The 17846-nt window shown below is 55.8% G+C and overlaps 1 protein-coding gene across 1 annotated transcript in view; it reads left to right on the top strand.

Annotated features, from left to right (window-relative positions):
* Nucleotides 1–17846, top strand: part of LOC137374817 (equilibrative nucleobase transporter 1-like) — a 480520-nt gene that overhangs the window by 57233 nt on the left and 405441 nt on the right. The window lies entirely within an intron of this gene.

The raw sequence follows: 17846 nt of genomic DNA, 5'->3' as shown, positions 1-17846 counted from the left end.
TAGGAATTGGGGGATGCACGAGGAAATGCAGGAATTGGGGGAGGGCATCAATAAATGGGGGATTTGGGGAAGGGCACCAGGAAATGGGGGAAATGGGGGAGGCACCAGGAAATGGGGGAATTGGGGAGGCTCAAGGAAATGGGGGAATTGGGGAGGCACAAGGAAATGGGGGAATTGGGGAGGCACAAGGAAATGGGGGAATTGGGGGAAGGCATCAGTAAATTGGAGAATTGGGGCTGGTTGCTGCAGTAAATGAGCGAGGAGACATCAGTAAATGGAGTATTTGGGGGAGGATCACTATTATACGGTGGAATTGGGGTGTTGGCTGCTCCAGTAAATGAGGAATGGAAGAGGGCAACAGTAAATGTAGTAATTGGGGGAGGGCACCAGTAAATGGGAGAATTGGGGGTGCGGCTCGAGTAAATGAAGGAGGGCACCAATAAATGGAATAATTGGGGTAGGGTCACCAGTAAATGGGGGAATTGGAGGAAGGGGTTGCTCCAGTAAATGAGGAACGGGAGAGGGCACCAGTATATGGGGTAATTGGAGGGGGGGAGGTGCTCCAGTAAATGAGGAATGGGAGAGGGAACCAGTAAATGGAGTAACTGGGGGAGGGTCACCGACATATGGGGGAATTGGGGGGGGGTGTGGTTGCTCCAATAAATAAGGAATTGGAGAAGGCACCAGTAAATGTAGTAATTGGGAGAGGGCACCAGTAAATTGGGAAATTGGGGATGGCACCAGTAAATGGGGGTATTGTGGAAGGAAGGGAGGGCTTAGGACAGGAGACATTGTTGGGGGAGGGGATGGACAGGAGTGGGAGGGGAAGGTGCAGGGTTCGGTGGGAAAGGGTGGAAAAGGAGGGGAAGGAGTGAGTGGTGAGAGGAAGAGGCAGGAGGATGAGTGACAAGCGGGTGAGGGTCAGAATAGTGCAAAAGGGTGCAGGTGCAGCAGGGTGACAGGGAGGAGGGGCAGGGCATGTGGGGCAGGAGACTAGGGGAAGGAGGCAGTAGATCAAAGGGGGAGGAGAATAAGGATAGTCAAGGCAGGGGAGGGCAAGAGCGGGCAGTAGATGGCAAGAGGTAGGGACTGGTGGGGCAGGGCAGTAAGGAAAGTAGGCAGCAGGTGGTGCCCCGCGATAAGGATGGGCAGGAGAGGGCGCACCAGGCAGTACTTTCCAGTACTCACATTACTCTGGGAACCCTATTCGAGTCTGTATAAAGGTGGCAAGACATTGGAGCACTAGTCTGTGCCAACCCCCTTTCATTAGTCTCGATTTTTGGATGTGGGTGTGGGTTACATCTGCCAATCTGTATGTCATTTGATAATGTCTTAAAGTGGATAGGAATGGCAACTACACATTACCGGCTAGAATGAATTCAGGAGGGACAAGGATGGAAAAGAGACAGGATGGATTTTGGCAATATTGATAATATCACCATTCTATGGAATTATGATCTACGATAGGGTTCTTTTCCTTCATTTAGATATTGACCAGATGCCAGTATCGTTGGCCAGGCCAACATTTATTGTCCATCCTTTATTGTCCTTGAGAAGGTGGTGGTGAGCTGCCTTCTTGAACTGCTGCAGTATATCTGTGTAGGTACACCCACAGTGTTGTTAAATAGGGAATTCAAGGATTTTTATCCAGCGACAATAAAGGAATAGCCAATAGATTCCCAAGTCAGGATGCTGTGTGATTTGGAGGGGAACTTGCAGGTGGTGGTGTTTCCATGCACCTGCTGCCCTTGTCCATCTAGGTGATAGAGGTTGTGGGTGTGGATGGGGCTGTCAAAGAAGGCTTGGCAAGTTGCTGCAGTGCATCTTGTAGATGGTACACACTGTTGCCACTGTGCGCCGCAAGTGGAGGGCGTGAATGTTTAAGGTTGTGGATAGGATGCCGATTAAACGGGTTTTTTTATTCGTCCGTGGGATGTGGGCATCGCTGGCTAGGCCAGCATTTAATATCCAGTATTGCATTGCTAGATCTGTTCGAAATCTATCCCGCTTAGCACGGTGGTAGTGCCACACAGCACGATGTAGGGTATCCTCAATATGAAGGCGGGACTTTGTCTCCACAAGGACTGTGTGGTGGTCATTCCTACTAATACAGTCATGGATAGATGCATCTGCGGCACGCAGATTGGTGAGGACGAGGTCAAGTATGTTTTTCCCTCCTGTTGGTTCCCTCAACACCTGCCGCAGACCCAGTTTAGCAGATAAGTCCTTTAGTACTTGGCCAGCTTGGTCAGTAGTGGTGCTACTGAGCCACTCTTGGTGATGGACATTGAAGTCCCCCACCCAGAGTACATTCTGTACCCTTGCCACTCTCAGTGCTTCCTCCAAGTGCTGTTCAACATAGAGGAGTACTGACTAATCAGCTGAGGGAGGACATAGGTCATAATCAGCAGGAGGTATCCTTGTCCATGTTTGATCTGATGCCATGAGATTTATGGGGTCTGGAGTTGATGTTGAGGACTCCCAGGGCAACTCCCTCCCAACTGTATACCACTGTGGGGTAGGGTATTGGGTGCAGGCGGGAAAGTGGAGTTGAGTCCACAGACAGATCAGCCATGATCTTATTGAATGGCGAGCAGGCTCGAGGCGCCGAATAGCCTACTGCTGCTCTTAGTTTATATGTTCATAAGACATAGCGCTAACTTGGGTACATAACTGCATAGGGATAGCAGGCAGCAGATAGTTGTGCATGGATGCTTTTCTTACTGGAGTTAAGCGTGCAGTGGGATTCCGAGGGGGTTGGTATTATAACAAATATTTTCTGTTACAGATAAATTACAAGGACTATGTAAAGGAAGCATTCGTAAGGGTTGGCAGGCTGGGAACAGACCAAGCCCTTGAGGAATATAAAGAAAATAGGAAGGATCTTAAGAAAGGAGTCAGGATTGCTAAAAGCGGTCATGAAAAGTCATTGGCAAACAAGATTAAGGAGAATCCTAAGGCTTTTGAGACGTATTCTAAGAGCAGAAGGGTAACCAGGGAAAGGGTTGACCCACTCAAGGATAGAGGAGGGAATCTATGTGTGGAGCGAGAGGAAATGGGCGAGGTACTAAATGAGTACTTTGCATCAGTATTCACCAAAGAGAAGGACTTGGTGGATGTTGTGTCTCGGGAAGGGAGTGTAGATAGTCTGGGTCATGTCGTTATCAAAAAGGAGGAGGTGTTGGGCGTCTTGCAAAGCATTAATGTAGGTAAGTCCCCAGGGCCTGATGGGATCAACCCCAGAATAGTGAGGGAGGCAAGGGAAGAAATTGCTGGGGCCTTGACAAAAATCTTTGTATCCTCATTGGCTGCAGGTGAGGTCCCAGAGGACTGGAGAATAGCCAATGTTGTTCCTTTATCTAAGAAGGGTAGCAAGGATAATCCAGGAAATTATAGGCCGGTGAGCCTTATATCAGTGGTAGGGAAATTATTAGAGAGGATTCTTCGGGACAGGATTTACTCTCATTTGGAAACAAATGAACTTATTAGCGAGAGGCAGCATGGTTTTGTGAACGGGAGGTCGTGTCTCACGAACTTGATTGAGTTTTTTGAGCAAATGACGAAGATGATTGATGAAGGAAGGGCAGTGGATGTTGTCTATATGGACTTCAGTAAAGCCTTTGACAAGGTCCCTCATGGCAGAATGATACAAAAGGTGAAGTAACACGGGATTAGAGGTGAGCTGACAAGATGGATAGTGAACTGTGTCGGTCATAGAAGACAGAGGTTAGCAGTGGAAGGATGCTTTTCTGAATGGATGGCTGTGACTAGTGGTGTTCCGCAGGGATCAGTTCTGGGAGCTTAAGCTGTTTGTAGTATATATAAATGACTTGGAGAAAAATGTAGCTGGTCTGATTAGTAAGTTTGCAGATGACACAAAGGTTGGTGGAGTTACGGATAGTGATGAGGATTGTCAGAGGATACAGCAGGATATAGATCGGTTGGAGACTTGAGCAGAGAAATGGCAGAATGGAGTTTAATCCGGAAAAATTTGAGGTAATGCATTTTGGAAGAACATATAAAGGTGGGAAGTATACAGTAAATGGCAGAACCCTTCGGAGTATTGACAGGCAGAGAGATCTGGGCGTACAGGTTCACAGTTCACTGAAAGTGGCAACGCAGGTGGATAAGGTAGTCAAGAAGGCATATGGCATGCTTGCCTTCATCGGTCGGGGCATAGAGTATAAAAATAGGCAAGTCATGTTGCAGCTGTACAGAACTTTAGTTAGGCCACATTTAGAATATTGCGTGCAATTCTGGTCGCCACACTACCAGAAGGACGTAGAGGATTTGGAGAGGGTACAGAGGAGGTTTACCAGGATGTTGCCTGGTCTGGAGAGCATTAGCTATGAGGAGAGGTTGGATAAACACGCATTGTTTTCACTGGAACGATGGAAGTGGAGGGGCGACATGATAGAGGTTTACAAAGTTATGAGCAGCATGGACAGAGTGGATAGTTGGAAGCTTTTTCCCAGGGTGGAAGAGTCAGTTCCTAGAGGGGTAAAGTTTAGAGGGGATGTGCGAGGCAAGTTCTAAACACAGAGGGTGGTGAGTGCCTGGAATTTTCTGCTGGGGGAGGTGGTGGAAGCAGATATTTAGGCAGGCATCAAGATCGGCGCTGGTTTTGGAGGGCCAAATGGCCTGTTCCTGTGCTGTACTATTCTTTTATCTTTGTTGTACAATTTCAATGTTTGTGAATGATTAAAAAAAACTTGACATCAGCAAATAGTGAGCTGAATAGCAGCAGCTTTCAGGTGGACATGTACTGGTGACATGGGTTAACAGGTGGTTTGTACAATTTAATGTTGATAAGTGTGAAAAATGCAGTTTGGGAGGATGCGGTCAAATCAAATGTATTATTTTGAGGGGGTTGCAGGAGCAGAGGAACCTGAGTGTACTTGGAAGGTGTCAGCTCAAATTGATAAGGCAATGAAGAATTTTGTAAATATGGACATTGAATACAAAAATAAGGAAGTCATGCTGAACCTTTACAATTCTCCGGTGTAGCCTCAGCTGGAGTATTGTATATCTGCCCTGGAGCGCTCGATCCTGACACTGAAAATAATGTAGGGACACTCTGTCAGGGTAATGCAGAGAGAGCTCTACACTGTATATGATCTGCTTATTTGTCTTTCAAGTTTTCTCTTTTTTTCTTCTTTTATCCTAACTCCGTACTGTAGTTGTCCTGGGAGTGTTTGATGGGGACAGTGTAGAGGGAGCTTTACTCTGTATCTAACCTCTTTTTTTTCCTTTTTATTTTACTCCAGCCCATTTTTTCCTTTTTTTTTCGAGTTTAAGAATTCCCCTGAAGCGGGTATAGATTACAAACCGCCTCACAGAGAACAGGACTTGCAATGTGATTACTCTCTAGCTACATATCCTGGTAGTGTTTGATAGGACAGTGTAGAGGGAGTTTTACTCTGTATCGAACCCATTTTGTTTTCTGTAAGGTGGCCTTCATACCCCAGGCCCCTTTTATATATTTCATGTCGAGGGGGCCTTCATTCCTCAGGCCCCCTTTTGTTACATTTTTTTAAAGTAACTTTATTAAAATCAAATAAACAAAAAAACTCAAATTAAAATGCCATTCTCGGCGTCGACAGTGCACTCCAGTCCCTGTGGTGCCCACCGGTCGCGCAAGGCCTCCAGCATACCGGCGTATACCGCATGCTCCTTCTCCAGGGACACCCGGGCGCGAATGTAACCGCGGAAGAGGGGCAGGCAATCAAGGAGGACGGATCCCCCGACTGCCCACAGCCTGGACCTATGAGTTGCGAACCTTGGCCAGGCCCAGGAGCAGACTGACGAGGAGATCCCCCTCCCAGCCAACACCCCTCTGCACCGGGTGTCCAAAGATCAGGAGCGTGGGACTGAAGTGCAGCCAGAACTTGAGGAGCAGCCCCTTCAAACACTCAAAGAGGGGCTGGAACCTCGCACACTCCATATATACGTGGAACAGGGACTCGTCCAGGCCACACAAAGTGCAGGCAGCCTGGGGGTCCGTGAACCGACTTAAAAGTCTATTGCACGGGACTGCCCTGTGCAATACCCTCCACCGCAGATCCCCGATGTAAAGGGGGAGGACTCCCATGTGGAGAGACCTCCATCCGGGTACCAAAAATGTATTCGTGATCTACCCTGTCGAACGCCTTCTCCTGATCGAGGGAGAGAAAGGCGACTGACTGACCAGTCCTCTGGGAAAGATGGATCAGGTCCCGGACCAGGTGGATGTTGTCTTGGATGGACTGGCCCGGGACCGTGTAGGACTGGTCGGGGTGGATCACGTGGGCCAGCACAGAGCCCAGGCGGGTAGACATCGCCCGAGCAAAGATCTTATAATCCCTGCTGAGGAGGGTGACCGGACGCCAGTTTTTAAGCAGGCGGAGATCGCCCCTCTTCGGCAGCAGGACAATGACCATCCTGCACCATGAGAGGGGCATCTCTTCAGTCGCCAGGCTTTTCCCCAGGACCCGTGCATAATCATCACCCAGGACGTCCTAGATCGCCCTGAGGAACTTCACAGTCAACCCGTGCAGCCCTGGCAATTTACCCTTTGAGAGCTGGTGGAGGGCGCTGGTCAGCTCCGCCAATGTGAGCAGAGCCTCCAATACTTCGGCGTCCTCCGGGCTGACCTGAGGCAGGTCCTCCCGCAAAACTCTGCGCGCATCCTCGCTGGACGGATCCAGAGAGAACAACGTACTGTAATAAGTATGGACCAGGAGGCCCATTCCCTCCGGATCCGTGATGGAGGATCCGTCGTCGGCCAGCAGCTCCACGAGCTGCTTTCAGAGCCCCGCCATTTTTCCAGCGAGTAGGAGAAGGGTGAGGCACAGTCCGAATCTTCCAGGATCTGGATCCGCGTTCTCAAGTATGCGCCTCGGGACCCTATGAGCTGCAGGTCCCTCAGTGCACCCTTCTTGTGTTTATACGCCTGCCACAGGGCTGGGTCTGGGACGGCATGACCGAGGCGGGACTGCAATTCGAGCATCTCCCCATCGATGCGCCCGATCTCGTCTTCCCACCTCTTGGTCGACTCCTTCGCGGACTCCTGAAGGAGTGAGTCTTGCCCACATCCCACCATAGCCTGAAGGAGGGGAAGCCCCACTGCTTCCTTCTCCAGTTGTTCCAGAATCGATGGAACGAGTCCCGGAATCGCTCGTCCTCCCGCAGCCGGTATTTAAAGTGCCAGTATGCGGACCCCGCCTGTGAGCGGAGCGGAGTGAACTCTGCCCACACCAGGCGGTGGTCCGAGCATGGTACCAGCCGCATGGAGGCCGCCGAGACGCGGGAGACGTACGGCTGCGAAAAGTAGAGGCGGTCGATTTGGGACCCTCCTCCTCCCGACCTCCACGTGAAGGCACTGGAGTCGGGATGGAGATTCCACCTGACATCCACCAAGTAGAAGCAGCTGATCAGTTCTCCACCGACGCTTGGCCGCACTGGGTACCGGAGCGATCCCCCACCTCGACGGTACAGTTAAAATCTCCCCCGAGGATGATGCACTTGCCGCTATCGATGGAGCTCAAGAGAGCGAACATTTCTTCAAAGTAGCGCGCTTGCAATGCGCCGGGCCTGGGTGCCTACACGTTCACAAAGTGGAGCAGCACGCTACCCAGGCGAACGGCAAGGTGGAGCAAGCGGCCTGGCACTAGCTCCTTGACCCCACGATCTCTGGCTGAAAAGTCGGGGCCAACAAGATAGCCACCCCACTAGACATAGGGGTGAGGTGACTCATGTAGACCCCACCCTGCCACTCCAGGAGCCAGGTAACTTCATCTCCCGGAATGGTTTGCGTTTCCTGCAGAAATCTCACCACATATCTCCCTTCCCTGTGGACTGCGAGATTGTGAAATCTACGGTGAGACCCCCTGCTGCCGTTGATGTTGAGGCTGGCTATGGTTATCTTCATGTCAAAGGTACTTAAAAAAACCCATCACCAACACTTCACTGAGGAGGGAGCAGACGTGCACCTGGCCTTCCACTCCTCCAGCAACCCATTGAGGAAGGCATTAAAACGGCGCCTCTCAACCAGTTTCACGCCCGCACCCTTGCCCGCTTTCTTGAGGGCGGCACGGACGGACTGGATAATCAGCTCCAGACTCGACCAACAGCCGAGGGCCAGCTGAACTTTATTGCAGCAACCCCTGCAAGCCGCGAGGAAATCCCAGAGTTCCGCCGTGGGAATGAGAGGAGACTCGGCGGGAGACACGAGGGACTCCACCACCTCACTGGCAAAGAAGTGAAGGTCGTCCTCCATGCCCCACACGCAGTCCCCATACTCCTTCGGGTTATCACCGCCAGCGATCGACACACCCATCACACACAGTGGGGCGGACGTCCAGGCCGCGCCAGCTGGTGCCACCTCCTTCAGGATCTCACCCCCAGGATCGATGGCAGAGTCCTCTTCTCTGGGTTCTAAGATGGAACTGGAGCCTGTGGGCGCCACCAGTTCAGGACCTCCCACCACCTCCATCCCCAGGCCAATGAGTGGTCCAGGGGAAATGGAAGTTCCCCACTCCGGAAATCCAGCCAGTGCCGAGACCGGAGGTGAAGAGAGAAAGCCATCTCCCGCTCTCACAGAACCCACAGGCCCAGCAGATGGGGCAGCATTTTCGGTTTTTACCAGGTCGGGTGTCTCCTGGTTGTCAGTGGATTCTGGCTGGGAGGATTGACATTTTGGGGACTGGCCTTCCCCTCCACTCAGGGCACCCGACCCAGTGGCAGAATGGGAGGCTTCTCCAGAAGCGTACCCAGGCTACCCCACCACAAGTAGGGCTTCACTTGCACCCAAAAGGAGGGGCTGATGTAGAGGGGCATCCCTCTCCCCTCCATCCTGAAGAATAGGGAGCTCATGCCCAGACTTTGCAGCCTTGATGTTGGTGGTGGTAGGGGGAACCTGGGGACCCGAAACAGGAGGCAGCTCCCCTCCAACAGATGGGCCCTGCTCCTCAGGGCCCTGCGTTACCTTTGGAGGGGTGCCTTCTCCTCTTTTTCCTGCTAGTGCGCAGAGGCTCAGAGGCCACCATGTCATCAGAGGCCTCCACCTCCGCACCCTCCTTTTTTTTAGTTACTCAGGGCCTGAGCCCAGCCCTGGGACAGGTGGATTCCCTAGAACGGGCCTTGGGCTGAGCCCAGGATCGGGTTGTGTCATGGCATCCAGGGGACGAGCCTCTTGGTGTTTACTTTTCCTCTGCGCCTTCTTTCCACTCGGATGGGCACTCCCCTCCCTGCTCAAAAACCACAACCTCTGGAACCAACTGAGCAGTGTCGGTTGGATGTGTGGGGGGAGTGGGAGAAGGTGCCCAGGTACACCCTGGGCCGCCGAGGTGGAACTGGCGTCCGGGAGGTTGGGGCAGTTCTTACGAATGTGCCCCACCCACTTGCAGACGTGGCTATGGTTATCTTCGTGTCAAATGTACTTAAAACCCGTCACCAACACCTCACTGTGAGGAGGGTGTGGAAGTGCACCTGGCCCTCCACTCCCCCAGCAACCCATTGAGGAACGCATTAAACCGGCAACTCTCAACCAGTTTCAAGCCGCACTCTTGCCCGCTTTCTTGAGGGCGGCACGGATGGACTGAATGATCAGCGCCAGACTCGACCAATGGCCGAGGGCCAGCTGTACTTTATCGCAGCAACCCCTGCAAGCCGCGAGGAAATCCAGGAGTTCCGCCGTGGGGATGAGAGGAGACTCGGCGGGAGACACGAGGGACTCCACTACCTCACTGGCGAAGAGGTCAAGGTCATCCTCCATGCCCCACACGGAGTCCCCATCCTCCACCAGGTCGTCACCGCCAGAAGCCGACACGCACCACGCACTGTGGGGCGGATGTCCCGGCCTCGCCAGCTGGTCCCGCCTCCATCACGATCCCACCCCCAGGATCGATGGTGGAGGAGTCCTCTCTGGGTTCTACTGTGAAACTAGAGCCTGCGGGCGCCAACGGTTCAGGACCCCCCTCCACCTCCATCCCCTGGCCAATGAGTGGTCCAGGAGAAACGAAAGTTCCCGACTCTGGAAATCCAGCCAGAGCCGAGACCGGAGACGGAGAGAGGAGGCCATCTCCCGCTCCGCTAGCACTCACAGGCCGAGCTGATGGGGCAGTATTTTCGGTTAGAACTGGGTCGGGTGTCTCCTGGTTCTGTGGATTCTGGCTGGGAGGGCCGACCCGTCTGGGCTTCCCCCTCCCCTCCACTCAGGGCACCCAACCCAGTGGCAGAATGGGAGGCATCCCGAGGCTCCCCCATGACAAGCATGGCTCCACTGGCTTCCCCCGGAGGGGCCACATGTAGAGGTGTCTACCCCTCCCCTCCATCGTGAGCGGTAAGGAACTCCTGCTCAGGCTTTGCAGCCTTGATGTTGGGGTGGTGGCAGGGGGAACCTGGGGACTCCAAACAGGAGATAGCTCTCCTCCAACAGATGGATCCTGCACCTCAGGGCCCCTTGTTACCTCTGTGGAGGGGTGCCTTCTCCTCTTTTTCCCACTAGGGCGTGGAGGCTCAGAGACCTCTATGTCATCAGAGACCTCTGCCTCCGCACCCTCCTTTTTGTTTAGCTACCCTGGGCCTGGGCCCAGCCCTGGGACAGGTGGATTTCGTGGGAACGGGCCTTGGGCTCAGTTCAGGATCGGGTTGAGTCATGACGTCCAGGGGACGCGCGCCTCTCGCTGTTTATTTTTGCTCAGCGCCTTCCTTGCACCCGGACGGGCACTTCCCTCCCCGCCGGAGGCTGTGAAAACTACAGCCTCCATAACCGACTGAGTGTTGTCTGTACGATGTGTGGGGGAGCGGCAGGAGGTGCAGTGGCGCCACCCTGGGCCGCCGAGGTGGAGTTGGGAGGTTGGGGCTGTTCCTGCGAACGTGCCCCACCCCCTTGCAGGCATGGCACCGCGCCCCGTCCGAGGTCCAGAAGACGAAAGGCCGTCCCCTGGAACTCCTCATTAAATTGGCCCTCCGAGACTTCCTCCTGCGCCAGCTGCATAAATAGCTGGCGGCGGAAGGAGTAAACATGTTGGAGGCTGTGATCCAGAAGATCAAGAGGGACTGGGGTGATCCCCGACCTCATCTCCCCCAGATGGTGCAGGTGGGGGCGGGGAAGCTCACTGGGAATGAAGGGCGGGACATTGGACATTATCCGCTGCACAGTTGCCCACAGAGGGTCCACCGGCAGGAAGGTCCCCCCCACAGTGATCCCTTTATTCAGGGCCAGCTCGATCTTCAAAAAGAACACAGCCTTCCCATGCATCTTTGAGGCTGTGACAATGGCCGAGGGGCCGACAACCTCAGCCATTGCCTTTACGCAGGCCTCAATAGACATGTTGGGGTGGGGATAGCTCTTCACCCCATGGTTGGATGTTATCAATTTAAAGGGTGACAGGGCCACGTGGGCAGCCACAGAGGCTGCAGCTGCATAGGTAGTAGAGGGACCCGCCACTGGTGATGAAGGGCTTGCCATGAGTCTAAGAGCTAAACCTACCCCAAATTGTGGGCTTGCACACCGAATAACTAAAGATTCACAGAAGATATTGAATATTTATTTTTAAAAAACAAACAAGTAACAGGTTAGGGGAGAGGCTGAGGGAATAGCGGAAAGCTAAAGACAGGCGGTAAGGGATGATTTGCTGTCTGGAGTTGGTGCACACAGCACACTTAAAACAGTCTTTGCACTTCTGGTCTTCTGTTGGGGGAGGTGTCTTCACCTGGGTCAGCTGAAGCTGCCCAGGCACGATCTATTCCCTTTCCTTCTGTTTAGCTGGGGAGCTGCAGCTGACCCAGGCTGGGCAATTGGGGTGGGGAGGGAGCTTCCCCGTGTGCTTGTGCAGCAGCACAGATTCCTGCTGAATTGGCAGCTCAACCGCTTGTTGTTCCGGCCACTTGTTCCTCCCCCAACAGTCCAAAGAGAAGCAAATTACTGGTGTTCAGCACCCACCTCTAGACAAAGCCTTGTTTCCAACAAAAAAATGTCTCTTTCTTCTCTTTAATGGTGATTGTTGTTGAAGCTTTCCCTCTGCTTGGTTGTAACTGCTCTCCCTGGTTCAGTGCAGTTCCTCTCTCCACCTCTGCAACCTCCAACTGCCACCAGCACTCTCAGCTGCACCTCGTTGAGGCACTCAACACTCAGGCTTCCCAATCAGAGAACAGCCAACCTCATGTTTTTTTTGCTTTTTTTTCCTTTTTTTTTGCTGCAACACAGGTGCAGCTGCTCCCCGTGATTGCTGGCAGGAAGTGCTCCAAATTGACCAGCCAATCCCAGTGCTGTACCTGTCCTGAGAGTGTTTGATGGGGGACAGTGTGGAGGGAGCTTTACTCTGTATCTAACCCCCGTTTTTTTTTGTTATGTCGAGGGGGCCTTTATTCCTCAGGCCCCCTTTATATATTTTTAATGTCGAGGGGGCCTTTATTCCTCAGGCCCCCTTTATATACACACTTATATTTTTAAAATAACTTTATTAAAACCAGATAAATAAACAAAAAACTCAAATTAAAATGCCATTCTTGGCGTCGACAATGCACTCCAGTCCCTGCGGTGCCCACCGGTCGCGGAAGGCCTCAAGCGTACCGGCGGACACCGCATGCTCCTTTTCCAGGGACACCCGGGCGCGAACGTAACCGCGGAAGAGGGGCAGGCAATCGGGGATGACGGACCCCCCGACGGCCCGCAACCTGGACCTGTGAATTGCCACCTTGGCCAGGCCCAGGAGCAGACCGACGAGGAGATCCTCCTCCCGGCCCAAGCCCCTCCGCACCGGGTGCCCAAAGATCAGGAGCGTGGGACTGAAGTGCAGCCAGAATTTGAGGAGCAGCCCCTTCAGATACTCAAATAGGGGCTGCAACCTCGCACACTCCGTATAAATGTGGAACACGGACTCGTCCAGGCCACAGAAAGTACAGGTGGCCTGGGAGTCCGTGAACCTACTTAAAAGCCTATTGCACGGGACTGCTCTGTGCAGCACCCTCCACCCCAGGTCCCCGATGTAAAGGGGGAAGACTCCCGCGTAGAGAGACCTCCATCGGGGTTTCCCCTCGCCGCCAGATGGCAACGCGGACCGCCAGGGCGTGTCCGGCCGGCTGACGAGGGCGAGGAAGTGGAGAGTGTGCAGGAGCAGCCCGTACAGGAAACCCCTCCGCGCCGATTGGAATGGCACGGAGGGCATTTCCGAGAGGCGGCTCGGGTTGTGCGGGACCGGCTCCCGAGGAGGGTTTCGGGGCCTGGGTCCGATGAGCAGTTCCGGCCGAGCGGGGGTCAGCTCGGCCGGGATCGCTCCGCACTCCCGAGCCCCCTCGCCACCCGCAGTGAGGGGCGTCCCAGGGGTTTTGGCTACTCCTCCGCCCGCCGGACCGTCCCCGGAGTCGGCCGCCCGGACAGCCGAGGCGCTCTCCTCCGCCGGCGGGGGAGCGCCCTGACTGGAGGCGACCATGTTCCAGACTCGGAAAAGATCCCGGTAAAAGACAGGCAACTCCCTCAGAGAGGCGCGGCTAACGGACTCCACGCGTGTCGTCTTGAAGGCAGTGACACTGGCGGAAAAAATACGTCGCCAGCGCACACCATCTGGGAGGACGCTCGACGTACAGGTATCTCTGCAGGGTCCGAAGGCGGAGAGTCGCAGCCTGGGTGCGGACGCACACCAGCGACTGACCGCCCTCCTCGATTGGGAGACTCAGGACCGCGGCAGAGACCCAGTGTTTCCTCTTGCCCCAGAAGAAATCGACGAGTTTCTTCTGGATCTTGGTGGCAAATGCAGGGGGCGGGGCCAAAGTGACCAACCGGTACCACAGCATGGAGGCCACCAGTTGGTTTATGACCAACGCTCGGCCCCTGTAGGAAAGCACTCGGAGCAGTCCTGTCCAGCGCCGCAGCCGAGCGGTGACTTTCGCCTCCAACTCCTGCCAGTTTGCCGGCCAGGCTTCCTCAGCGGGGCTAAGGTGGACTCCCAGATAGAGGAGGTGCGTGGTGCTCCACGCAAAAGGTGTCATCTCCTCCGGCAGGGAGTCCACCCGCCACTGACCAACCAGGAGTCCGGAACATTTCTCCCAATTAATCCTCGCGGAGGACGCGGCAGAAAAGGTCTGCTGGCAGTCGCGCATCCTCCGCAAGTCAACGGGATCTGTGATTGCGAGGAGCACGTCGTCGGCGTAAGCCGAGAGGACGACCCGCATGGCCGGCTCGCGCAGAGCCAATCCAGTCAACCTCCTGCGAAGCAGGCACAGGAAGGGCTCCATGCAGATGGTATACAATTGGCCGGACATGGGGCACCCCTGACGCACTCCTCTCCCAAATCGAAGGGGCGCCGTCAAGGACCCGTTAACTTTGACGAGACAGTCTGCGGCGGCGTATAAAAGTCGGACCCGGGCCACGAAATGCGGCCCGAGTCCAAAAGCGCGCAGAGTCCCGAAAAGGTAATCGTGATCCACCCTGTCGAATGCCTTCTCCTGATCGAGGGAGAGAAAGGCGACCGACTGACCAGTCCTCTGGGAAAGATGGATCAGGTCCCGGACCAGGTGGATGTTGTCCTGGATGGACCGGCCCGGGACCGTGTAGGACTGGTCGGGGTGCATCATGTGGGCCAGCACGGAGCCCAGGCGGGTAGACATAGCCCGGGCAAAGATCTTATAATCCGTGCTGAGGAGGGAGACCGGACGCCAGTTTTTAAGCAGGCGGAGATCGCCCCTCTTCGGCAGCAGGACGATGACCGCCCTGCGCCACGAGAGGGGCATCTCCCCGGTCGCCAGGCTTTCCCCCAGGACCCGCGCGTAATCGTCCCCCAGGACATCCCAGAACGCCCTGAGGAACTCCACGGTCAACCCATCCAGCCCTGGGGATTTGCCCCTCGAGAGCTGGTGGAGGGCGCCAGTCAGCTCCGCCAACGTGAGCGGAGCCTCCAATCCATCGGCGCCCTCCGGGCTGACCTGAGGCAGGTCCTCCCACAAAACTCTGCGCGCATCCTCGCCGGACGGATCCGGAGAGAACAACGCACTGTAATACGTCCGGACCAGGAGGCCCATTCCCTCCGGATCCGTGATGGAGGATCCGTCGGCGGCCAGCAGCTCGACGAGCTGCTTACGGACCCCCCGCCATTTTTCCAGCGAGTAGAAGAAGGGTGAGGCGCGGTCCAAATCTTCCAGGATCTGGATCCGCGACCTCACGTACGCGCCTCGGGACCCTATGAGCTGCAGGTTCCTCAGCGCGCCCTTCTTCTCTTTGTACGCCTGCCACAGGGCCGGGTCCGCGACGGCATGACCGAGGCGGGATTCCAAGTTGAGCACCTCCCTCTCAAGGCACCCGATCTCGGCTTCCCGCCTCTTGGTCGACCCCTTCGCGTACTCCTGACAGAAGACGCGGATGTGAGTCTTGCCCACATCCCACCATAGCCTCAAGGAGGGGAAGCCCCCCTGCTTCCTTCTCCAGTCGGCCCAGAATCGACAGAACGAGTCCCGAAATCGCACGTCCTCCAGCAGCCGGTTGTTAAAGTGCCAGTACGCGGACCCCGCCCGCGTGCGGAGCGGAGTGAACTCCGCCCACACCAGGCGGTGGTCCGAGCACGGCTCCAGCCGCATGGAGGCCGCCGAAACGCGGGAGACGTACGCCTGCGAAATGTAGAGGCGGTCGATTCGCGACCCCCCTCCTCCAGACCTCCACGTGAAGGCGCTGGAGTCGGGATGGAGATTCCGCCAGACGTCCACCAAGTTCAGGGAGCTGATCAGTCCCCTCAACTTCTCCACCGACGCTTGGCCGCGCTGGGGACCGGAGCGATCCCCCACCTCGAGGGTGCAGTTAAAATCCCCCCCGAGGATGATGCACTCGCCGCTATCGATGGAGCTCAAGAGAGCGGACACTTCTTCAAAGAAGCGCGCTTGCAACGCGCCGGGCCTGGGCGCGTACACGTTCACAAAGTGGAGCGGCACGCTACCCAGGCGAACGGCGAGGTGGAGCAAGCGGCCCGGCACTAGCTCCTTGACCCCCAAGATCTCCGGCTGAAAAGTCGGGGCCAACAAGATAGCCACCCCACTAGAAATAGGGGTGAGGTGACTCATGTAGACCCCACCCTGCCACTCCAGGAGCCAGGTGGCTTCGTCTCCCGGAACGGTGTGGGTTTCCTGCAGAAAGCTCACCGCGTATCTCCCTTCCCTAAGGACTGAGAGATTGTGAAATCTGCGGTGAGCCCCTCTGCTGCCGTTGATGTTGAGGCTGGCTATGGTTATCTTCATGTCAAAGGTACTTAAAACCCGTCACCAACACCTCACTGTGAGGAGGGAGTGGAAGTGCACCTGGCCCTCCACTCCCCCAGCAACCCATTGAGGAACACATTAAAACGGCGCCTCTCAACCAGTTTCACGTCCGCGCGCTTGCCCGCTATCTTAAGGGCGGCACGGACGGACTGGATGATCAGCGCCAGATTCGACCAACGGTCGAGGGCCAGCTGAACTTTATTGCGGCAACCTCTGCAAGCCGCGAGGAAATCCCGGAGTTCCGCCGTGGGGATGAGAGGAGATTCGGTGGGAGGCACGAGGGACTCCACCACCTCACTGGCGATGGAATCAAGATCATCCTCCGTGCCCCGCACCGAATCCCCATCCTCCTCCGGGTCGTCACCGCCAGCGGCCGACACATCCACCACACACTTTGGGGCGGACGTCCCGGCCGCGCCAGCTGGTCCTGCCTCCGTCACGATCCCACCCCCAGGATCGATGGCGGAGGAGTCCTCTCTGGGTTCTATTGTGAAACTGGAGCCTGTAGGCACCAGCGGTTCAGGACCCCCCTCCACCTCCATCCCCAGGCCAATGAGTGGTCCAGGGGAGACAGAAGTTCCGGACTCCGGGAAACCAGCCGGAGCCGAGACTGGAGGCGGCGAGAGGAGGCCATCTCCCGCTCCGCCAGCACCCACAGGCCCAGCAGATGGGGCAGCATTCTCAGTTATAACTGGGTCGGGTGTCTCCTGGTTGGTGGTGGACTCCGGCTGGGAGGCCCGACCCTCTGGGGCCTCGCCCTCCCCTTCATTCAGGGCACCCGACCCAGTAGCAGTGGCGGAATGGGCGGTTTCCCCAGGCTCCCCCACCACAAGCAGGGCCCCACTTACTCCTTCAGGAGGGGCCTCACGTACCGAGGCCATCCCCTCCCCTCCATCCTGAGGAATAGGGAGCACCTGCCCGGATTTTGCAGCCTTGGTGGTGGCGGTAGGGGGAACCTGAGGACCAGAAACAGGAGGCAGCTCCCCTCCAACAGATGGGCCCTGCACCTCAGGGCCCTGTGTTATTTCTGTGGAGGGGTGCCTTCTCCTCTTTTTCGCACTTGGGCGCGGAGACTCAGAGACCTCCATGTCATCAGAGGCCTCCGCCTCCGCACCCTTTTTTCCCTTTTTAGTCACCCTGGGCCTGAGCCCAGCCCTGGGACAGGTGGATTCCATGGGAATGGGCTTTGGGCTGAGCTCAGGCTCGGGTTCAGTCAAAGTGTCCAGGGGACGCGCCTCACGATGTTTCTTTTTTCCCCGCATCTTCCTTCCGCTTGGACGGATGCTCCCCTCCCCGCCAGAGCCTGTGAAAACCACAGCCTCCGGAACCGACTGAGCGTTGTCTGTTGGATGTGCAGGGGGAGTGGGAGGAGGTGCTGTGGAACCACTCTGGGCCGCCCAGGTGGAGCTGGCGGCCGGGATGTTGGGGCAGTTCTTACGAACATGCCCCACCCCCTTGCAGACGTGGCACCGCGCCCCGTCCGAGGTCCAAAAGACGCGGTAGGCCGTCCCCTGGAACTCCACATTAAATTGGCCCTCCGTGTCCTCCTCCCGCGCCAGCTGCATAAATAACTGGCGGCGGAAGGAGTAGACATGTTGGAGGCTGTGCTCCCGAAGACCAAG

The sequence above is a fragment of the Heterodontus francisci genome, chromosome 11, assembly GCF_036365525.1.
Source record: "Heterodontus francisci isolate sHetFra1 chromosome 11, sHetFra1.hap1, whole genome shotgun sequence".
Classification (NCBI taxonomy): Eukaryota; Metazoa; Chordata; class Chondrichthyes; order Heterodontiformes; family Heterodontidae; genus Heterodontus; species Heterodontus francisci.
Note: the sequence above shows the minus strand (reverse complement) of the source record. Positions and strands in the feature narration are given on the sequence as shown.